This window comes from Cetorhinus maximus, chromosome 12 (assembly GCF_964194155.1).
Source record: "Cetorhinus maximus chromosome 12, sCetMax3.hap1.1, whole genome shotgun sequence".
Taxonomy (NCBI): Eukaryota; Metazoa; Chordata; class Chondrichthyes; order Lamniformes; family Cetorhinidae; genus Cetorhinus; species Cetorhinus maximus.
Window position 1 is genome coordinate 35,077,843 of NC_135890.1, and position 25,044 is coordinate 35,102,886.

Consider the following 25,044-nt stretch of genomic DNA (forward strand, 5'->3'; position numbering starts at 1 on the left):
GTGACTACATCTAATCTCAATAACTTGCGAATGTGATTGTACTATATTGTACTTATAAATCTAAATTTAAATTGAAGCTACACTACGTTTGTTAAATTATTTAAAACTTGAAACATTCTGAATATATATCAAAATCCCACTCATTATCATCAACAAAGCTTGCAATTGCCAATATTGGGTCTTCAGCTCATTGCTATACACTGCGCATACGAAAAAAAACCCTACTAATTTTAAAAAGTAAGAAACACACTCTCTTCACTCTCTTCCCTGTCTATCCATGAAATTGGGAATGCCATTATGTGGATGAGTGATAGCACCATTGGAATAACTGGGGCAGCTTTTACTGTCAAAATAACTCATTGTGATTTTTGTGCAATTAGTACAGCAATTTCAGACAAGAAGTAAAATAAACATTCATAAGCTGTGATGCTCCATCATTAGCCTTGCTGTCTGCCTCACTATTGACATGCATTAAATATCATGACGTTGCTGTATTTCCATAATAGGTATAAGTTAAACTCAGCACAGATATTCAGGGCTAAAACTCACAAGTATATGTACTTTTTTAACAATGTGATCAGTATGAATATCTTCCAATCAATCTCTTCAGTACTGAAAATTAACTTTACATATGTGGAGTCTCATTTCTTGAGGCTTTGAATTTTTCAGGGAGATTATGCTAATGTCAAACTTAAAGTGTCATTTTATTTTTACTTTTTCTTCCCATCTCTTATCTCTCTCTTTCTTCTGATCCATTTTTTTTATTTTCCTTTTTTTGTGTCATTTTCTGTACCTGATTTGCCACTGAATTCACTCCCTTTCATTCACTCTCCTTCTCAGTCTCTCTGTTGTTAAATTCTTTATCCTTAAATCTCATTGGTTAAGGAGATACCCTGTTGATTGCCCTGTTCACTCAGTTCCCAGATGCCCTGTGCCCCTCACTGTGATATTGTAGGCTTGCAGGTTCAGCAACATTTTGGGGAAAATATTTTGAGCTGAAAGATGCAGGACAAGTCTAACTAACGACAGGCACCACTTAGCATCAGGTTGGATGTCCAGCTACAACAAAAGCTATCCCATTGTCCTTGTGCATTTTACTAAACTATTGGAAACTAGGATTGTGCTGCCCTCAGCATATTATTTGCATCTACGCTTGTCCCTATATATTTTATGAAGCAGCTTCTCCATAGCTATCTGATAAACCTGATTAAAATCATTTTTTAGGTATTAAAGATATAAAGATGGGGTAGACTTTATTACACAGTTCTCCAGATGCAGTGCTTTGCAGGACAGAAAAACGTACCAAGAATTTGGCCGTCAAGCTCCTTTTACATGAATCTGTGCATCAGAATTGCTAAATGGAATTATAAAGGGGGAAAATGCCTATGCAAGAAGTTGAAGAAAGTTTATGTAATGGTTGCATTAAACAGTCTCAACCATCGTTGCAATTAAATATTATAAAAATTATATTATGAAAATAAATCATTTAACATATGAGTTTAAGTGTGATACACAAAAAAAATCATAGTCACCAGTGAAATATGATCTATCCATAAATGGGAATACCATTGGCCATTTGCAATATTTTTGTTTGTGAGGTTTTTTTCCAAATGATGCTGATCCAAATTCTAACTCTCCCTCGCAGATGTTCATGAAACATCTTCTATATCTCCCCAATGCTAGGAATTTCCAAATGTTTTATTATTCATCTCTGGGATTTGAATGTTGTTGGCAAGACCAGCATTCATTGCTCATCCCTAATTGCTCCTGAAGGTGGTGGGGGGCTGTATTATTCAACCGCTGTAGTCCTGGTGGGAGTACGACTTCCACAATGCTGGTAGGTTAAGGGATTTTCAGAATTTTAACACAGCAATGATGCAGAAAAGGCAATAAATGTCCAAGTCAAGGCAATGTGCGACTTAGTGAGGGGGTTCCCATGCTTCTGCTGCCCTTGATGGGAATGGTCATGGGTTTAGAGGTGCTGCTGAAGAAGCCTTGGCACGTTGTTACAGTGCATCTTCTGGATAGTACACACTGCAACCATAGTGCTTCTTGAGTGTTTTGGAGCTCCAGTGTTCTAGTCAAGTTGTGAGTATTCCATCACACTCCTGACTTGTGTGTTTTTAGATGGTGGAAAGCTTTTGGGGATGAGGAGTTGAGTCACTTGTTGCAGAATACCCAACCTTCAATCTGCTCTTGTGGCCATAGTATTTATGGATCACTTAAATCCCTGGTCAATGGTCAACCCAGAATGTTTATGGTGGAGGATTCTGCAATGAAAATGGCATTTGAGTGTCAGGGAAAAATGTTTAGACTCTCTCTTGTTGGTGATATTCATTGCCTGGCACCTGCGTAGTATGACTGTTACTTGCCACTTGTCAGCTCAAGCTTGAGTGTTATCCAGATCTGGTTGTGCAAAGGCATGGGCTACTTTATCATCTGAGGAATGGTGAATTGAATTAAACACTACAATCATCAGCAAATATCCTCATTCTGACCTTATGAGGGAGTGAAGGTCATTGATGAAACATCAGACGATATAGGACAATGCCCCAAGTAACTTCTGCAATGATGACCTGGGGCTGAGACAATTGACCTCCAACAACCACAACCTGTGTACTAGATATAATTCAAACCAGTGAAGAGCTTTCCCATGGTCCCCATTGACTTCAATCTTGCTAGGACTCCTTGATGCCATACTCTATCAAATGCTGTCTTGATGTCAAGGACATCCAACCTCGCCTCTGGAATTCAGCTTTTTCATTCATGGTTGGACCAAGGCTGTAATGAGGTCAGGAGCTGAGTGGTCTTGGTTGAACCCAAACTGAACACCAATAAACAGGTTATTGGTGAGTAAGTGCTGCTTGTTGGTGCTGTCATGGCACCTTCTATTACTCTGCTGATGATTGAGAGTAAACTAATAGGGCAGTGATTAGCTGGATTAGGTTTGTCCAGTTTTTTGTGGGTAGGACATACTTGGGCAATTTTCTACTTTGTTGAGTAGATGCCCAAATCTATAATTGTTCTGGACCAGCTTGGTTAAAGGCACAACTAATTTTGGATCACAAGTCAGGATGATATCAGGGCCCATAGCCTTTTCTGTATCTTTTGTACTCACTTGTTTCTTGATATCACATGGAGAGAGGAATTGAATTGGCTGAAGACTGACATCTGTAATGGTGGGGAACAGAGGAGTAGGCCAAGCTGGATCATAGGCTTGGTATTTCTGGCTGAAGATGGTTGCAAATGTTTCAGTCATGTCTTTTGTATTGACAAGCTGGGCTCTATCATCATTGAGGTTGGGGATGTTCAGGGGGCCTCCACTTCTTATTGCTTGTTTAATTATCCACCATCATTCACAACTGGATGGAGAAGGACTGCAGAAATTTGATCTGATCTGTTGGTTATGGGATCACTTAACCCTGTTTATCGCATGGGGCTTTGGCTGTTTATCATGCATGTAGACCTATGTTTTAGCTTCACCAGGTTGGGACCTAATTTTTAGGTACATCAGGTGCATCTCCTGGCATATTGTACCACACTCAGGTTGAACCAGAGCTGGGCTGCTGGCTTGATGGTAATGCTACAGTGAGGGGATATGTCAGGCCCTGAGGTTACAGATTATGGCGGAGTAAAATTCTACAGCTGCTGATGGCCTAAGTGCCTCATGGATGCTCAGTTTTGAGCTGCTATATCTGTCCTGAATCTATCTCATTTGGAACAGTGACATGGCTACATAGCAGTGTGAAGATGGGACTTTGTCTCCATAAAGAATGTGCAGTGTCACTCCTAACTAATATTGTCATGGACAGATGTGACATGTAAATTGGTGAGGACAGGATTAAATAGTTTTTAAAACAAAAACAGAATTACCTGGAAAAACTCAGCAAGTCTGGCAGCATCGGCGGAGAAGAAATCAGTTCACGTTTCGAGCCTTCATGGCCCTTCGGCAGAACTGGAGCATAGTTAGAAGAAAGGAGAAATATAAATTGGTTTAAGGTGGGTGGGGGGGGTGGGGGGAAGAGACACATTGAGGGTGTGGTGTGATGATTGTGGAGATGAGCAGATAATCAAAAGATGTCACAGACAAAAGGGTCAAAGAGGTGTTGAAGGTGGTGGTCTTTGTCTGAGAAAAGTGCTAATTAAGAATGGAAGACAGGATATTCAAAGTACAGCTCTAGTGGGGGTGGGGTGGAAAGACTAGAGGTTTTAGTTTTAGATTTAAAAATAATGGAAATAGGTGGGGAAAGAAGAATCTATATAAATTATTGAAAAAAAAGCGGGGGGGGGGGGGAGAGAAACGGGGTGGGGATGGGGGGAGGGGGAGTTTAAGATCTAAAGTTGTTGAATTCAATATTCAGCCCGGAGGGCTGTAAAGTGCCTAGTCGGAAGATGAGGTGCTGTTCCTCCAGTTTGCGTTGGGCTTCACTGGAACAATGCCGCAAGCCAAGGACAGACATGTTGGCAAGAGAACAGGGTGGAGTGTTAAAATGGCAAGCGACAGGGAGGTTTGGGTCTTTGTTGCGGACAGACCGCAGGTGTTCCGCAAAACGGTCGCCCAGTTTGCGTTTGGTCTCTCCAATGTAGAGGAGACCGCATTGGGAGCAACGAATGCAGTAGACTAAGTTAGGGGAAATGCAAGTGAAATGCTGCTTCACTTGAAAGGAGTGTTTGGGCCCTTGGACGGTGAGGAGAGAGGAAGTGAAGGGGCAGGTGTTGCATCTTCTGCGTGGGCATGGGGAGGTGCCATAAGTGGGGGTTGAGGAGTAGGGGGTGATGGAGGAGTGGACCAGGGTGTCCCGGAGGGAACGATCCCTACGGAATGCCGTCAAGGGGGGTGAAGGGAAGATGTGTTTGGTGGTGGCATCATGCTGGAGTTGGCGGAAATGGCGGAGGATGATCCTTTGAATGTGGAGGCTGGTGGGGTGATAAGTGAGGACAAGGGGGACCCTATCATGTTTCTGGGAAGGAGGAGAAGTCGTGAGGGAGGATGCGCGGGATATGGGCCGGACACGGTTGAGGGCCCTGTCAACGACCGTGGATGGAAAACCTCGGTTAAGGAAGAAGGAGGACATGTCAGAGGAGCTGTTTTTGAAGGTAGCATCATCAGAACAGATGCGACGGAGGCGAAGGAACTGAGAGAATGGGATGGAGTCTTTACAGGAAGCGGGGTGTGAGGAGCTGTACCCTTCACCCCCCTTGACGGCATTCCGTAGGGATCGTTCCCTCCGGGACACCCTGGTCCACTCCTCCATCACCCCCTACTCCTCAACCCCCACTTATGGCACCTCCCCATGCCCACGCAGAAGATGCAACACCTGCCCCTTCACTTCCTCTCTCCTCACCGTCCAAGGGCCCAAACACTCCTTTCAAGTGAAGCAGCATTTCACTTGCATTTCCCCTAACTTAGTCTACTGCATTCATTGCTCCCAATGCGGTCTCCTCTACATTGGAGAGACCAAACGCAAACTGGGCGACCGTTTTGCGGAACACCTGCAGTCTGTCCGCAACAAAGACCCAAACCTCCCTGTCGCTTGCCATTTTAACACTCCACCCTGTTCTCTTGCCAACATGTCTGTCCTTGGCTTGCTGCATTGTTCCAGTGAAGCCCAACGCAAACTGAAGGAACAGCACCTCATCTTCCAACTAGGCACTTTACAGCCCTCCGGGCTGAATATTGAATTTAACAACTTTAGATCTTAAACTCCCCCTCCCCCCATCCCCACCCCGTTTCTTTCCCCCCCCCCCCACTTTTTTTTCAATAATTTATATAGATTCTTCTTTCCCCACCTATTTCCATTATTTTTAAATCTAAAACTAAAACCTCTAGTCTTTCCACCCCACCCCCACTAGAGCTGTACTTTGAATATCCTGTCTTCCATTCTTAATTAGCACTTTTCTCAGACAAAGACCACCACCTTCAACACCTCTTTGACCCTTTTGTCTGTGACATCTTTTGATTATCTGCTCATCTCCACAATCATCACACCACACCCTCAATGTGTCTCTTCCCCCCACCCCCCCCACCCACCTTAAACCAATTTATATTTCTCCTTTCTTCTAACTATGCTCCAGTTCTGCCGAAGGGCCATGAAGGCTCGAAACGTGAACTGATTTCTTCTCCGCCGATGCTGCCAGACTTGCTGAGTTTTTCCAGGTAATTCTGTTTTTGTTTTGGATTTCCAGCATCCGCAGTAGCTTTTCGCTTTTTGTTTTTAAATAGTTTTTACCCTATTGTTAGATCTCTGACCACTTGCCGTTGACCCAGTCTGGCAGCCCTGCCCTTCAGGACTGGACCAACTTGTTCAGGAGTGGTGTTACCACTTGATAATACATGTTAAATCCTTCCACCCAGGGTACATTCTGTGCCTTGCTACCCATGATGCTTCTTCCAACTGATGTTTAAAATGGAGGAGTACTAACTTATCACCTAAGGGAGGTAACATAGGGACATACGAATTAGGTGCAGGAGTAGGCCAATCAGTCCCTTGAGCCTGCTCCGCCATTCACTAAGATCATGGCTGATCTCATTGTAACCTCAACTCCACATTCCCACCTACCCCCAATAACCTTTCACTTCCTTGCTTATCAATAACCTATCTACCTCTGCCTTAAAAAATATTCAAAGACTCTGCTTCCACCACCTTTTGAGAAAGAGAGTTCCAAAGACTCATGACACCCTGAGAGAAAGATTTCTCCTCATCTCTGTCTTAAAAGGGCAGCCCTTATTTTTAAACAGTGACCCCTAATTCTAGATTCTCTCATAAAAGGAAAGATCTTTTCCACATCGACCCTGTCAAGACCCCCCTGGATCTTATATGTTTCAACCAAGTCACTTCTTACTCTTCTAAACTCCAGTGGATACAAGCCTAGCCTGTCCAGCCTTTCCACATAAAACAACCCTCCAATTCCAAGTATTAGTCCAGTAGACCTTCTTTTTGAACTGCTTACAGTGCACTTAGATCCTTCCTGAAGTAAGGAGATTAATATTGTACACTGTATTCCAGATGTGGTCTTACCAATGCCCTGTATAACTAAAGCATAATCTCCCTACTTTTGTACTCAATTCCTCTCACAATGAACAATAACATTCTATTAGCTTTGCTAATTATTTGCTGTACCTGCATACCAGCCTTTTGTGATTCAAACACAAGGACACCCAGATCCCTCTGCATCTCAGAGCTTTGCAATCTCTCACCATTTAGATAATATGTTTCTTTTTTATTTATTTGGCCAAAAAGGACAATTTCACATTTCCCCACATTATATCCCATTTGTCAGATATTTTCCTACTCACTTTATCTATATTCTTTTGTAGCCTCCTTATGTCCTCTTCACAACTTACATTCCTACTTATCTTTGTGTCATCGGCAAATTTAGCAACCATACTGTTGGTCCCTTCATCCAAGTCATTTATATAAATTGTAAAATGTTGAGGCCCCAGCAATTATCCCTGTGACACACCACTTATTACATCTTGCCAACCAGAAAAAGACCCATTTATGCCCACTCTCTGTTGCCTGTTAGCTAGCCAATCTTCTATCCATTTTAATATGTTATTTCCTACACCATGAGCTGTTATTTTCTGCAATAACCTTTGATTTGGCACCTTATCAAAATAAAGGGAGAGACTCTAAAGGAGGTGCAGGAACAGAAGGACCTCGGTGTATGTGTACATAGGTCATTAAAGCTGGCAGGGCATGTTGAGAGAGCAGTTAATAAAGCATATAGTATCTTAGGATTTATAAATAGGGTCAGTGAGTACAAGGCTAAGGAGGTCATGTTGAACTTGTATAAGACACTAGTTAGGCCTCATCTGGAGTACTGCATCCAGTTCTGGGCGCCATACTTGAGGAAGGATGTGAAGGCTTTGGAGAGAGTACAGAGGAGATTCACAAGAATGATTCCAGGGATAAAGAACTATAGCTATGAGGGTAGATTGGAGAAGTTGGGACACTTTTCCTTGAAGAAAAGGGGACTGAGGAGGCAATAGAGGCATTCAAGAACCTGAGGGGCCTTGACAAGGTAAATAGTGAGAAACTTTTCCCACTCATGAGAGCATCAAGAACTAGAGGGCACAGATTCAAAATAATTGGCAAAAGGAGTGAATGTGATGTGAGGAAAATTTTTTTCACCCGGACAGTGGTTGGAGCCTGGAATGAACTTCCTGAAAGGGTAGCGAAGGCAGGTTTGATCGAGGTATTCAAAAGGGACTTGGATTGCTCCCTGAAAGAAATAATGTGCAAGGTTATGGGGATAAGGCAGGGGATTGGAACCAGGTGGAATGTTCTTTCAGAGAGCCAATGCAGACTCGATGGGCCGAATAGCCTCCCTCTGCACTGTAACATTTCTGTGATTGTGCTTTCTGGAAATGTAAATATAGTAAATCCACTGGTTCCCATATATCCACAACGCATGTTACTTCTTCAAAGAACCCCAATAGATTAGTTAAACATGATTTCCCTTTCAGAAAACCATGTTGACTCTACCTGACTACCTTGAATTTCTCCAGTGCCCTGCTACAACATTCTTAATAATAGCTTCCACCATTTTCCCTAAGACAGATGTTAAGCTAACTGACCTGTGGTTTTCTCCTTTCTCTCTCCCTCCCTTTTTTGAATAAAGGAGTTACATTCACTATTTTCCAAACTAATGGAACCTTCCCCAAATCTAGAAAACTTTGGAAAATTAAAACCAACACACCCACTATCTCACTAGCCACTTCTTTTAAGACCCTAGGATGAAGTCCATCAGGAGCTGGGGACTTGTCATCCCGCAGCTCTAACAATTTTCTCAGTACCTCAGGTGTATAAAATTATGAGGGGAATAGATAGAGTGGACAGGATAAAATTGTTTCCCTTGGTGGAGAATTCTAGAACCAGGGGACATAGATTCAAGATAAGTGGCAGGAGGTGTAGGGGGGACATGAGGAAGAACTTTTTTATGCTGAGGGTAGTGGGTGTCTGGAAGTTGCTGCCCGAGTTGGTGGTAGAGGCAGAAACTCAACTCTTTTAAAAAGTATCTGGATCTGCGCCTTAAGTGCTGTAAGCTGCAGGGCTATGGGCTGGGTGCAGGAAGGTGGGATTAGAAAGGGCACCTGTGTGTCCTCGGGCTGGTATGGACAAGATGGGCTGAATGGCCTCCTTCTGTGCTGTAACTTTTCTATGGTTCTATGATTCTACCTGTTCCCTGGTGATTGTAATTTTCTTGAGCTCTTAACTTCTTCAAATTCTTGATTTACAGATATTGCTGGGATGTTACTTGTATCCTCTATAGTGAAGACCGATACAAAATACCTGTTCAATTCATCTGCCATCTTCTTACTTTCCATTATTAATTCCCAGACTCAGTTTCTGTAGGACAAGTGCTCACTTTGTTAAGTCTTCTTTTTTAAATATCTATAGAAACTCTGACTATCCATCTTTATATTTCTAGCTAGCTTCCTCTTGTACTCTAATTTTTCCCTCCTCATTAAGGCCAGAATCATCCGCTCCCATTGGAGGCAGGCGTCATAGTGGGTGGCGGGTTGTGGGGAGGATTCTGCAGGAGGGGCAGAATTCGGTTTAACTCTGGCATGAAATCACAACGGGATCATCCAATGGTGATGATGGATCGCAAAACCCGCTGAAGGCTAAAATGAACCCGATTTGCATCCTGCTAATGGGATGCAATGCAAGGCCTGACTGGAATCGTCTCCCCATGCCCGATTTACCGTGATGCCGGCAGGAAGACACGCTGGCCCAGAACATGTCTGGACAAGCATGATGTGCAGAAGTTGCGACTTATCTTTAGGGCCTTCCTCAGGTCACAAACATCTGAAGAGAAGAAGATGCTGGAGCCCTACAGCTACCGGACCCTGGAGGACCCCCATGCATATGGCTCCACTGTGAAGCTGCTCTTGAATGGTGGGAGGTCTCCCTGCAGCAGCTTCAACTTCGTTGAGGCTTCAGACCTTCATGGACTTTGCCATGGGCTGATACAGATGATTGGTGAATAGGTGGGGCAGGGGAGAGGAAGGTCTGGGTGTGATTGGGAGATGAAGATGTACTGGTGGGGATGAGGTTGGAAGTGGGTGAGACAAAGGTGTTAGTGGGGGTGGGGGGAGGGGCCCATGAAGTTGGCAGGGGGAAGGAGGGTGCCTGGGCAAGCAGGGAGTACAGGCAAAGGAGCAAGTTTACAGGGGGAGAAGGTATCTGGAGGGGTGGAGTGAGTTCGGAGGGGTGAAGGTGTCGGGAGAGGGAGGAAGAAGGAATAAGGCTGGAGGAAGGGGGCGGGGGTGAATGTCCAGGTGACTGTACAAGGGAAGGGTCTGTGGAGTCAATGAATGCCTCCTGAGGAGGGAGCTCAGGGTGGGTGTGGTAGGAGGGAATGACTTCTGTGAGAGGATGCAAAGGCCGCTGTAAGGATGGGAGGGTGTGTTGGTATCGGTAGAAGGTGTGGCGAGTGTGGTTGGTGGGGACACGGAGACAAACACAGACCCTGGAGGTGTGATGGAGGAGGTCGGCAAGGTTAATGTGGATAGGGATGGTATTTTCAGGAAGGTAGGGAACGTGTACATTCACCTGGGTATCCTGGAATGACAAGGGTTTGAAGGGTAACAGTGGGGAGGTGGAAGGTGATACCAGGGGATCTACAGTGATGGGGGTAAGGACATGGGTGACTGGGGGAGGGGAAAGGATGGGGCAACTAATCAAAAACTTAACGACTACCATGCTGTGCAAATTGAAAGTGAGCGGAGCTTCCTGTTGGATGGGCACAGGTGCTGTATGGGAGTGTAATCTGTGGGTGGGCAGAGATACAGATCAGCTCAGATGGCCAACTGAAAGAGAACCCCAGAAGACAACATTGAAAATGCTCTGGACATTGAGTTGAATGTGATGGATGAAGGCTCCGTGTGTGTGGGAGAATGCTTGCACAAGGCTCTGAAAGGCCCTACCACACACACACTTCTCCTTCGAGAATCACTTGTAGGCTGGCTGCATGCAGTTGAACTACTAGTCAGGGGGATGCAGGGGGAGGACTCACAAAGTATGTAAATTAAGCTGAAAGACAACATTACACATTATTCAATGAACGTGAATATGTTTTCAGATTATAAAGTGACAAAATGTGTTCACTTGTGAACAGAATTTCTTAACTTTTCTAGGCCTACCACATCTAGGTGCTGCCCTGACATCTGCAGCAGGGGTGGAGACAGCCTCTGCAATGGTTGGCCTTGTTGCCTCTGATAACTTTGGTGTGAACTCCTGGAGAGCTGAGGCCTTGTGGTCCTAGGCTTGCTTTGGCTTTCCTCCTGTGGCCCAGCTTTGGCTGTCCTCCGATGGCCCAGCTGCTCCCTCTGCAGTGACAGAGGACGAGGTTGAGTTGGTCACAGGCAAAGAAGACTCAGTGGAAGGGGACAGCCTCTGAGATCCCTGAGTGAATGACCCAGGCGTGTCTAGCTGCCACTCCTTCTCCCTTCAGGTGCCCGAGGGCCCTGGGACTGACCCACTTGAGGGGTAGGTACACCTGAAGGGATGTATAGGTGCCCTGTTTCCCCCTCACATTGCCACTGCAGGAACTCACCCATGGCTACCACAATGGAGTGCTGGTCTGCGTGCATCTTCACATTCTGCAGGACAAGGATCTCCATGGCGTCCACCATCCTTCCCATGGAGACCTCCATACGCGTACGTTTGGGCACCACTTCATCAAAGAGCAGGGGGATGCACTCCTCTGACTCACGTGCCACTCTGTTGAGAGCTTCCAACAGCTCTGCGTGATGATTCCCTGCCTTCTGCAGTCTCTCCACGATGAATTGGAAGACCGAATCCAGAGGCTTATCGTCTGACTTGGACCTCAACCTTCTCCAGCAGTCTTCCGGGTGCCCGGCTGAACCTGCCTCCTCCTGCTGACGACACATGTCCGTGTGGTGACCACCAGATTGTGAACCAGAGCCTGCTGTAGATCTAGCACCCACCAAGTTGTGTGCCTCTGCGCTGGTGAAGAGTGTGGGTAAGCACTGTGGTGGGTCTCCTAGGCTATTTATTTCCAGCTCTTCAATGGAGGAGGAGTCCTCTTGGCTGGAGGCAAGGACCTGGATGGAGTTGAGGGACTGGCTGGCTGAGGGTGTCGGTCGCTTGGCAGTGCTCCCTGTGAACCAAAGTAGAGATAATAATGCATGGCAGTAGAGTCAAAAGCAGGAGAGAGAGCACTCACAGTTGCATTGAGAGAGAGATGATGCAGTGCAGGATTCTCACAAGTATGTTTGCCGCTGGATGTGTGATGGGTTTGTGAGTGTATGAGTTGAGAGTGGTGAGGTGGTTGACTTACTCTGGTAGAATGCATGAGAGCATTCATCCTCTTCCTGCACTGGATGGTTGACTGCCTTTGTACTCCAATGGTGCTGCCACCACCACCCAGGCCAGGTTGGTGACTCTGGTGGACCTCCTGTGGCCAAAGCGGGGTAGAGAACATCTCCATGGCCTTCCACTACATCCAGCAGGCACCCCAGAGAGGCGTGACTAAATTTGGGGGCTGCTGTCACCTTTCCTTCCAGGGCCATCTGTCGCTTGGAACACTCCTGGTCTGTAGGCATGAAGTACGCTGCGCTCTGGTACACTTTAAATATGGTGCCTGGAGTCAGGAAGCGCTGAGAGCATGGTGAGGCCGGCAAATCCGAAACACCCACCAGCGATCCGGCACGTTTCCCGTAAATACATTATTAATGAAACAGGATGTGCCAGGAAGGGGGTGATATGGTATGAAAACCCATCATTGGGACCGACAGGTAAAACACCTTTTATCACGCCTGCTACCATGCTTAGTGCAAATCTGGGATGATTCCACCCAATCTTTTAGTCATTCTTTGATATTTTTTATATTCTGTCCAATCTTCTGACCTACCACCCATTTTTGCGCAATTATATGATTTTTCTTTTAGTCTAATACTATCTTTAACTTTTTTCTTTAACCATGGATGGTGGGTGCTCCCCTCAGAATTTTTCTTTCTCATGGGAATGTATCTATTCTGCGTGTTTTGAAATATCCCCTTAAATGTCTGCCACTACATCTCTATTGACCTATCCCTTAACCTAATTTGCCAGTTCACTTTAGCTAGCTCTGCTTCCATGGCCTCAAAATTGTCCTTATTTAAGTTTAAAATACTGATCTTGGACACACACTTCTCTCCCTCAAACTGAATGTAATATTCAATCATATTATGATCGCTGTTACCTAGGGGCGCCTTCACGATGAAGTCATTGATTAATCCTATCTCGTTGCCAATACCAGGCCTAGTATAACCTGCTCTCTGGTTGGCCCCAGAATGTGCTGACCTAAGAAACTATCCAGAAAACATTCTTTCAACTCCTTGTCTGGGCTACCTTTGCCCAACTGACTTTTCCAGTCAATATGTAGATTAAAACCCCCCCATGATTATCACCGTCCCTTTCTGACAAGCCCCCATTATCTCTCCCTTTATACTCTGTTCTACCATGTGGTTACTGTTAGGGTGCCTGTACACCACTTCCACAAGTGACTTCTTGCCTTCATCATTTCTCATCTCTACCCTAACAAAAAGGTTAGTAGATTCGTGTATGAATGATCACAACTGAGTTAACTTGTCCCAATTGTGAGCTATGATTCTCTTTGGACTTTTGAAATAGATCATTCAAAAACTACCACCATTGGTAATTGAACCTCTATTTATTGCATGTTTATATTTTGCTACATCAAATTCAGTGCCAAACTTTATTAAGATTGATCAAATGTTTTCCACTTCTCACATCTCAATATTATAATTACCCATTTTATCAATTTAATGTATACAGACCATTAGCCTGTTTGTACTCACTACATTCATCTAAATTTGACATTAAGATATATTTATTAGGCAGAACATTTGAAGCTAAATTTAACCTTTGCTATTGCTTAGACTGACATAATCAATGACTTTGAACTTTTACTTCATTACTATTACATTCATGTGTAACCTAGCATAAGCATCTGATCATGAGGCACCAAAGTAAGCATCTATTTTAGTTCAATGCAGCTTTTCATTTAAAAGGGTGAAATCCTACCTAGATTAAACATAACACCTGAATAGATTGCAAAAGAATGAAAACTGAAACAAGCATTTACAGAATACTGCACTAGGGCTTCAAGGGACAGAAAACATGACTCAGAATAGCAGCAGGTTTATCACTGTTCAAAAACAATCAGTTCTTTTCTAGCAGCATTTATGTATAGACTGGTTAAGGAACAAGGCATGGCATGTTCCCATTTTATTTTGTTGCTGTATGAGACACTTGAAAGCCTGATGTGTATTTTACGTTTTCATTTTTGCTTACTTGTCCCCATGGGCCCTGGCTAAGGTTTTATGTGATGAATGAGGATACTGAAGGTAAGCAGAAAATCTATACCAAGCATTTAGTTGCATCTGCTGTTGGGATCACACACTGCCAGAACTTCTTTTGATATTGCATTTTCATCTTTTAGTATTCCAGCAGCAAATAAAGAAAGAATTTGCATTCATATATATCTTTCATGACCTTAGGACTTTCCAAACTGATTTTAGCCAATAAAGTACTTTTGAAAGCTAGTCATTGTTATAAGAAGGAGAATATGCTTTACACAAGGCTGGACAGTTGCATTTTGTTTTATTATTGTATAAAATTTCTCTGTGTACTATTTTAACAGTGATGTTATGTTATTTCAGTTTAATTGCAGGAGAAATTTTAACTGGTTTTGAGTGTGTGGTGGTGGGGGGAGGTGGTAGGGGAGCGTTCAACGCAAGTATCAAATGCACCAAACCTAACCTCCCTGTCGACAATCTGATGGAGCAGATCACCCACCCATTGTAGAGCCTGCCCTAGCCAATTTTCATCTCATTGATAAATAGTCATTGCTTCAGGCAGCAGAGTGATCATATATGGGGGCAATCTCCATGTCGAATTGGGAGTGTGGTCCTGATTAACATATGGAAGATGTCCATTGCCAGTTTCAAAATGGTCACCTCTATGCTTCAATGTTTAACTTGGCAGTCAGTTTACTACTAGCTGCAAGGGCTCATGATATGAAATTGGTACCCCCAACATTAATTTTTCACCCATAAAATGGGTGTAACTAGTTTCTTCCCTGTCGGATCAGAGGCATGCTTGGTCATAGACGGAGTCACAATCACCCCATCCTATTCTCAGCAGATATCCTCACATATTTACTCCTGCTGGAAAGGTCTTGCTAGCAATGAAGAGCAGGATTTCAGGCCGATTTCCCAGCCTAGGAGTGTTGAGATCAATTGTGATAGCCCAGCAGCTGCTGCTCAAATTCAAATCAGCTAACGCAGCAGAGAATGCATCTGCTCCTTTAGACCAGTATGACTAATATTACACCAGGGGATGTCACTACAACATTTTTGGCACAAGTAGTTTTTAAATGCATCCAGCTGTTTCCTATTTGATTGCAAGTACAACCCAATTTATTGTTCTCAGTGCTTTTACGAAGAGGAATTAATTTGCATTTGTTTTCCACTCTCCAGCCTTATTATTTCTTGTTGTGGTCAGATTATCAGTTATGCAAACAAGTCTGCTCTGCACTTTACATTAGTCTGGCATAAATGGCTTGATAAAAAAATAGCAATTGCACCAAGATAGCAGCAATTTGATTTTTATGATAACGATGGTCATTATTGTTCCAACTTAGTATCTACAGAGTCTTTGTATTCTCTTTTTTTCCATAATTTTCCACTTGCTTCTGGTCTATAACTGCCTAACCAGTGATCCTTATATAGACCATTGTAGGGTGCTCACAAAAAGGTGAGGTGCTCCTCCTGGCTGAACAACAATCATCTGGGCACTTGAAAGCCCCGGGTCACCCCACACATCCTCCTCCTTTTAGTTTGCCTCCCCATCGCAGGAACTACCTATAGGCCAGCTCGACATTAGATCTGGAAGAATTTCCTAAGGCCCCGACTGGCAAGCTGGATCAAAATGCTCAATTTATGCAGATGAAGCTCAAGGCCCAAATTTCAGTGAGGCTCCAGCTGACATCTTCAGATGCGCACACCAGTTGCAAAGTCTATTCTGTCCCGGTACACCAATTTCTCTCTAGTATATTCAGTACATGTTACTAAGGCGTAATTTTTGTAGTGCAGTTTTGTAATGATACATTCTGAGGAGTTTAATTGATAATCCTGCAAAATTATTTCAATTAGACTATTATTTTGTTGATCATCTATAAAGTAAATTAACTCTGTCATTTACACCTTAAGTGAAATCCATGGTGAGTCTCTATTTGTATTTGAAGATTGAGTGGAAATCTTACGGAAGTAGTAATTAGTTCAGGGACTAACAGCAATGATTAAACTGGGACTTCCCATAACCTAGTGACTGAGAGGTGAGAGTGCTATCCACTGAGCCACAGCTTATAAACAAAATTGAAACAAATGTGTCCTCGCTGATGATTCTTAAGCCCCTAATTGTTAAGTGGAAGGTTGCAATGTAAATTTGGTGCAACAAACTGCAACCCCACCCTTTTTTGTAAACTTATTCCTTAGGACATGTTTGCTTAATTATATCTGTGCAACTGCATGACTATCAAATTCTATGTCTGACTTGCTTCAATTGCCACATTAAATATGTGTTCACAGTTCATAGTAAAGCCTGCAGCATCTTAAATTAACTTGATGCTTTTTAGTAAGCTGTGCAGAAGAGGGTTGGCAAAGAGTTTGATTATTCAGCCACCCTCAAGACCTGGAAGGGTTGCTGTACTTTTCATTCAGTAAGTCAAGAAGAATGGTCAGGTCACAGTAAAAAAAAACCTCTAGTTTATGAATAGTGCACAGTGCTATCTCTGGAGCATTCTGATTTCTGGCAACTGGATCTTCATTCCTTCACAAGTAGTGAGGATTAAGCAGCTGGGTAACTGCATGAGAAGAATTAAAAGATCAATGGTGAAGACGCATATTAGCTTTTCTTTGCTGGGCAAGGCTATTAAACTCATCAGGCATGAATTTGACTGGAAGAAACCCATAGCCAACACACACTTCGATTGACAGTTGCTACATATGACCAGAAATAAGTGAACTTTAATAGTTATTTCTGAATAAGTACTGTACAGTATTTGTTCTATCCGACCATACTTGTTTTCAATCATTTCAAGTCCTTAGTTCCATCTTGTTGGTCAATTATCATGGTATCACACTTCATTCATAGTTTTACGTGAGATTATTTCTAACAATGTTGTGATCTCATTGTTAATTTTGTACACTGTCAATCACAATGCCTGGTACCTCAGTAGTGACATATAACATTTCTATATTGTCATTATTAGTTTATTTGATAATACAGTTCACAGGTACTTTCATAAAGCTTCATGTGTCAAACCGATTGATTGCTCAGCATTTTCTTCATTGCATAGGCCACTAGTTGGTTTATATTATTGTACCTCGTTGACCTTCTATTTCTATTCTTTCATGCAATGTCAGCATCGCTGGGAAGGTCAGCATTTGTTGCCCATCTCTAAATGCCCTTGAGGGCAGTGAAGAATCAACTGCATTGTTGAGGTTTGGGAGTCACATGTAGGTCAGGCCAGGTAAGGACATGAGTGAACCAGGTCTTTACGATAATCAAAGGTCACCATTAATAAGACTAGCTTTCAACTGCAGATTTATTTTTTTCTTAATCAATTGAATTTAAATTCCACCAGCTCCAATGGTGGAATTTGAACCGATGTCCCCGGAGCATTAGCCTGGGCCCCTGGATTACTAGTCCAGTGACATTACCACTATGTCACCAGACTTCTCAAAATATAGCTTTACTCTTTCAATTCACATCATATCACATCATTTCATGTCTCATTAGGTCTATCTTCTCCATTCTAGCTCATCATTCTGAATAGCTGCATAACAATTATTTTAACCTTATGTTCATCTAATCGGTGGTTGATCATTCTTTCAGAATGAAGCAATCATTGCATTCAAGTTTTCTATATTATATATGCTTATCTCAAGCTATATTTCTTGTCAATACCTAAGCTGTTGAAGTTGTTTCTAGAATACAATTTTATTCAAAATTCTTTTTTTTGGTTTTCCTTCTTCCTGATTGCCAAGTGACATCAGACAGATAAACCACTTCTAGGAGAGTATTCACTTGAAACTCTTGATTTTCAGTCTGTTTGGATGCTTGCAAATGTTTTTATCTTTTATTTTCCTAATTTGTATCCTTGTCTCCTGAGCGCAACATCTCTTTTTGGCATATGGCTTGATGGGAACCAACCTCTGTGGAGGTTAAGTAGCATCTCTAGAGATAGAAAAATAGGGCAGAATTTATTTATTAATCCCATGGATGGCCTTCCTACCCTGTTGCCATTTGAGTTGCAATTAATGCCCACTTAAGGGCCTTATCCCTCTGCTGGTATTAACCGAGTGACAGGCAGGAAGATTGCCATGCAGGGAGTGTGAAAGACAAACTGTGCATGGTTGCTTGCAGGCTCCCAGCTATGTCCCTCATTCAAAGGCATTCAGTTCCTGATCGAGGGACCTTGCTTTGGAAAGTGGGAGGGGGGGGAGGGGTGCTAGGAGCCACAACTCCTCCGCCCTTGCTGCCAGCAGTCCATCACCCCTCCCGCCATCACTCACCTGTGGTCTGGGGTCCAGTGATGATCCTAAGCCTCAGGTAGGTGTTATACCACTAGCAACCACTGCATCCCCGGTGGTGCTACCATTCGATAGGGCTGCTACCCTCTGATTGGTCAGCAGCTCTCAGCAGGTGGGACTTCCATCCCCAGGGCCCTTAATCCAAGGGAAGGTCTGCAGTTGTCCAATTAAGTTCTTGAGAGGCAATTAATTCGAAGGGCATTTCCTAAATGAGGCAATGTAAGGCTCCCATCGCGTCCAGTAAATCCAGCCCAGAGTTACTATTTCAGCTCAACGACCTTCTGTCAGAACTGGAAGATGTTAAAGATTTAACAGCTTTAAGCAAATATAGAGCAACGATACAGGAGATGGGGAGGGGAGAAATGGACAAAAGGAAATGTCTATGAGGGAAAGATGGAGGGCAGGAGAGATTAAATGACCATAAAACAAAAGGAATGATGGTACAAGGCAAAAGAGGGTGGTAATGGGAGAAATAAAGGAATAAAAAATGGGTCTAGAGGATGTGTAAATGGCAACAGCAGAATCATTACCAGCACCTGTGGTCTGAAAAAAGGGGAGCAGTGGTTATGACAAAAAATTGCTGAACTCAGTGGTGAGCCTGGAAAGTTGTAAAGTGCCTAGTTGAAATATGAGACGTCCCACTTCCTTTCAGCTTCTTTGGAACAATGGTGGGGGACATGGACAAAGAGGTCATAGTGCAAGTGGGACAGGAGATTAAAATGCAAGCTGAGTCATGCTTGCAGGCTGAATGAAGCTGTTCAGAAAAGCTATCACCTAATTTGCATTTGGTCTCCCCAGTGTAGAGGAGACCACATTGTGAGCAGTGAATACAGTATGCTAAATTAGAGAAGTGCAAGTAAATCACTGTTTCACTTGGAAGGAGTGTTTGGGGCCTTGGGAGGCAGGAAGGAAGGAAACAGGAGAGCTAGCATTGTATCTGCACGATACTGTGAAAAAGTGAGCTGGTGTTGGAGGAGTGGACCAGAGTGTTATCTTGAGAACAATCCCTTTGTAATGTTTAAAGTCGGGGGTGGGGGGGGGGTGTAAAAATATGTTTATGGATATCATCATGCTGGAGGTGATGAAAATGGAGAAGGGTGATCCGTTAAATGGGGAAGCTGATGGGGTGGAAGGTGAATACAAGGGGAAACCTAATGTTTCCAGGAGGAGAGCAACAATGTGATAATTCAATGGCACATGTATATAAACCCAACTTCTATGACAGTTAGTTTAAAATTAAAATGTTCCAGTTTGTTGCACTTGTATATTCAGTGGTTTTCTGAAAACAAATACCAGCAAGCACCAACTCGAATTGCAAGTAACTTCCGTTTCTGAACTTAAAAACATACATGTAAATAAATGATACGGACATGGCTGGGGGTCCTGTCACTACAATGGAAAGGAATTTTCAATTGAGGAAAATAGAAGAACTGGTGTCAAGGTACTTCCTTGGGGCTCTCAGTTATTCTTGGTTTTATGGTTTTCTTGCGTCAATACAATTCTTTTGTTTTCATTTAACAGAACAAATTTTCCAAAGAATTATTCACCTCAGTTTACCCCACTTGGTCACCCTGTTTATTTCTCATCAACATATTATAATAGCAGACTGCAGTTATCTCCAATATCCAATAAACTGTTACCAAGGAATTTATTCTTTCTAGAAGGTACATTTCATTGGAATTCAGCTAGTCTTGAATGATATAGGCCAGGATAATACGGGGTGGGGGGTGGCGGGAGGTGGGCAGACAGCACAACCCCACCCCCAAAGCAACATTGGCATAGAGCCGACATGCTCCACGCTGACCCAGAGTGTTATCTTGAGAACGATCCCTTTGTAATGCTTAAAGTGGGGGGTGGGAGGGGGTGCAAAAATATGCTTATGGATATCATCATGCTGGAGGTGATGAAAATGGAGTGGTGGGGTGGAGTGGGACCACTGCCGGGACTGTAGCAAAAGGAGAAGATAGATACCCGGAGCAGGTAAGCCTGGGGTCTTGGATGGGAGGATGGGGTAGGTTGGGGAGAGGAGCGGGGAGGAGGGGATGAGTTTAAGAGTGGGAATGGGTAGGAAGGAAGATGGGGTTCGACTTTAGGGGTCGCCCATGATCAGCAAAGGGCATCCCCCAAATTGCGACACCCTCCTTCCTTCCTGCCCTTTAACCATTTGAGGGGAAAAAATCAGGCTGCCCGTTCCCACCCTATTGCCCACGCCAATCGTTTTATGGTGTGGGCAGCGTATTATCAGAGTCATTTGGCTTGATAACAAGCCTAATTGACTCTTAAATACTTATTTAAATATGGTGGGTGGGCTGCTGATTTTGGCACCTGCTCAACATTCATATTATGGGAGTGAGCTCAAAGGTGGGTGTGAAGTGGTGGGTTGCCCCCCACGGGAAACATGCCCACCAGGTGCATATAAAATTACGCCCACAGCTTTTGACAGAGTATTGTTACCACCTGCAATTTTGTGGCTATTTGCAAAAACAAATGGAGCATGCTGGGTGACCTTGTTATCCCGTAATTAAAAATTACCAGTAATTAAAAATCTTATCTTGTTATTAGACTTTTACTCATGATCATCAAGGTGGATTGCCCCAGTCATGGTAATTTGTGGTTGAAACTCTTTTGAGTTATCAACAGTCACAGATTGCAACTCTTTCGAGTACAATCACAGTTCTTGGTTTCCGGGAGTGGGACATGAACCCACAACCCTCTGATTCAAAGGCGAGGGTGCTATGAACTGAGCCACAGCTGACACCTCTAAACCTGGGATTGAACCAGGGACCTTTAGATCTTCAGTCTAACGCTCTCCCAACTGAGCTATTTCGGCCACCTTAATTTGTGGTTGAAGATGTATGCTTGTTCTAATATAACCAATTTCCTACAATCCCTGCTGGATTTCCTCATTAACTGTGAATTGTTCCTCCAGTTCTTTGTTCTTGGTGCTTCGTGCATTCAAAATCTAATATAGAAATAATAAAATTGGACGCTAAATAAAAATGCATTTAACAAAAACAAAGCTGTTTATTCCAAAGTAAGATAAATCAGTTTATCTCTCATAATATATCTCTATGACAGCAGTATATTTGTAACAATTATGTGATAACTGGCAAGACTAGTACAATAGAACCACTTTTGCACAGGCTAGAATTTCATTGCATGAGTCTAAAGATTTCAAAAATTTCATAATTCAGTGACATGCCTTGTATATAAAATCCAACTTTTACGGTAGTTATTTTGTTGCACATATATATCCAATGGTTTCCTGAAAACATACTCATGGCTGTTAAATCAAATCACAAGTAACTTCTGTATACTTCTTTTTCTGAACTTAAAAACAAATGCGCTAACCATAAAATATAGCTATTTCCAGCTGCCATTTTCTTCCCTTTTCAGTCCAATAAAATTCAGTCAGGGTGATTAGATTTTATTTCATTTATTACAAATATATGACACAGCAACATGTTAAACATGTTAGTGCGGTTTAAGATAATGCCAATTTAATAAGACTATTTAATCAATTAAACATCCTAATTGATATAAAGTTAAAGGTCGACTAATCATCTCAATTTATCAGCACACCAACCTATTCAGTTCATTAGAATTTTTGGCAGTTAACATAGCTACCCTCAATAAAAGACATTGAAGATTCACTTATCTGAAGTGATCCATTTTATGACAATTTAAAGTCATATAAATACACTTGAGGGATAATAGCAAAAAAAAAAATCTAATTTATTAGACAGAGTATAATTTACCAGTTGACCCAAATGCATAGTCACTATTAATCTTTTTAGACATGACATTTACTATTTGATTCCTTGCTGACATAAACATGAAAAGTAATTGATTTTATTGACTTGTGGACAAAGGTAAAATCTATTTTTGTAGTTTTTCAAGTGATTTCAGTCCAATGGTATAATAAATCTAAATATTCAATTAATATTGATAAATTATTTAAGTCTGTGGACCAAATCTTCCCTTGGGCTCAGAAAAACCTGGCCTGCACACTGTTGTGGCTCACAAACAGCACACCTGATCCATGTGTGACTTACCACACCATTCATGTCTTTTCACACAGGGTCAGGTTTGGAGTGCCATTTGTGAGCCACGCTGGAGTGAGTGAGGAGTATGGGGGCAGAGGTGAGCCAGTTAGAAGGCCGGCCTCGGCTCTCCAACACAGTTTCCCACTCTCAACAGCATTAAAAGGTCCCCTACGCCTCAACCCCCACCACCCCCCATGTCAAATCAGATCATCCATGCCACCCTTATACCCCACTATGTATATTCCATTGTCGTCTCAGATTGCCCATGCAGCCCCATATCACCTCAATATTTCCCATGTATCCAATAACCCAGTACAGTCCTCAGATTCCATGCAATATCAATGGAAAAACGCTTCACATCCTTGGGAAAAAATAAACTTCTCACCATCTTATAAAAGCCTTCCTATCATTGACCTGAGAAAAAAATGCATCTTGCTGTATGATAAAAAAACTTGTATAATACTTGGTATAATACTTGTGTCAACAAACCAGAAACCAGATCAAAGGGACAACCTGTTATTTCAACTTAGTGAAACTGTCATTCATTCTCAGATGAATGGAACATCTACTGTGTTTAAAGTCATGACACTTGAAACTCAGTCAAGCATTGATAATGGTCACAGCTGTCCAAACAGTAGACTGCTCTCTAGGAAGGAAACAACAGCAGGTGCTTATTTCAATTTCAAAGCAGAATGCCCATCAATCAATACAAGGAAGCATTTGGTTATTTTTTTTCAAGTTTAGACTTAATTTCAAGTGTCAAAAACATTTTTAACAGCCAAAGCCATTTAAATCACAGTAGAAAATATGACAACACAGGCTGACAGGACATTTTGTAACATTTTAAACTGCATTATGGTGCTTTCTCCATTAGAAAAGCACAGTAATGTATGTGAACAAGTACACAAGGCTGTCAATGTAAGGGTTAACCATAGGGCAGGTCCCTATGATCTGTGCATCAAAAGCACGTATATATTTATACACCACCTAATAATAACATTTGAAGGTGTGCAAACAGTTTTCACTTATCTTTCAGAATTTTCCAGAATCCTCAGCAGGCTTCCCACTTTCTTCACAAATTCTCAAACCTGGTGTGTTTTTAATGGGCTTCATAATAGCCACATTAGCAGAAGAAAATGGTGTGTGGGAGGAAATATGATTTCCATCCCCATGGTGGGTCGGGGGGGGGTGGGGGGCAGGGTGGGGAGGGGAGGTGTGCGTTTTACACATGAGGCATTCCTGACTCACAAAAAGGCCAGGGGAAAATGGCACAGGGCCAAGAATGCATATAAAAATCAGATTTCCTCCAGCAAAAAAACTAAATGTGGCCATTCATGCACCGAAACACACCTCTGCGCCCAGATGAAAATTTGTCCCTTTGTCATTGGTCCTTTAATTTACACAAATAATGTTTTTCAGTGTTAATTTCTAAGAGAAAGTGATGTCCTGTAAACTTGGGCCACTTTCATTAGGGCTCATTAATACTAAATTTTTAAAATTAGTCCCACGTGGATTATTGAACTCAATAGCTTTTAAGTCTTGGTTTGCTTTTAAGTATATTAATATCTTGACACTGAGATAACATAACGGCCTTCACATTAGGAATTCAAGGGCTTATTTTTAAACAACTTTGTTAATCTTTTGTAAGAGGTATGCTCAATGGGAACACCGCATTTGAGGTATGGAGTGTGTCTTGCCAATGCAGCCAAGTGCGCTCCATTAAGGCACGAACTCCATTGCTCCTACTGACCTCATCACGCATTGAGGTATTAATAGTTTTACTTTCTTTAAAAAATGCAGCCTAAAGGGACAGGTAGAATGGTATTTAATCTTTAACTAATTGTTTATCTCCCAACCAACGTCATTAAAAACACATTAGCTGGTCATTTGCTGTTTGTGTGACATTGCTATATGCAAATTGGCTGCTGCATTCCCCACATTACAGCAGTGATTATACTTCAAAAGTACTTAATCATTCAAAGCACAACTACAAATACCTCCAAGGCATTATTGGAGTGTCTCCCAGTTAACATTTTTTGCCTTCTAGAATAGGTGGCCCTTATTTGAACTTCACAATGTGCACTGCATTTCCCCATTCCCCCATTAAAACGGTGCATGCCAGCAGGAGGTGGCATTGAGAGGAGGAATTTTGTGCAGGTCCCAATGTCCAATACCTGCCCTGTTTGTGCTGTCAGTTTGTACATCAAAGTTAAATAAAACACAAGCCAGAGAAGTGCTTGTGCCTCATGCTGACTCCATCAGATGAGCCATATGGCTGCCTCACCCACTCCATGTCCTTTTGGGGCACAATTTGAAAGTGGTCCCCTGCATCAGATCTATATAAAATACATTTTCCCCTCTCCT

At 42.7% G+C, this 25,044-nt stretch overlaps 1 non-coding gene across 1 annotated transcript; it reads right to left on the minus strand.

Annotated features, from left to right (window-relative positions):
• Positions 1 to 21,389: 21,389 nt before the first annotated feature.
• trnaf-gaa (transfer RNA phenylalanine (anticodon GAA)) lies at positions 21,390 to 21,464 on the minus strand. The gene has a single exon. It is a non-coding gene; the product is annotated as a tRNA-Phe (tRNA).
• Positions 21,465 to 25,044: the final 3,580 nt, after the last annotated feature.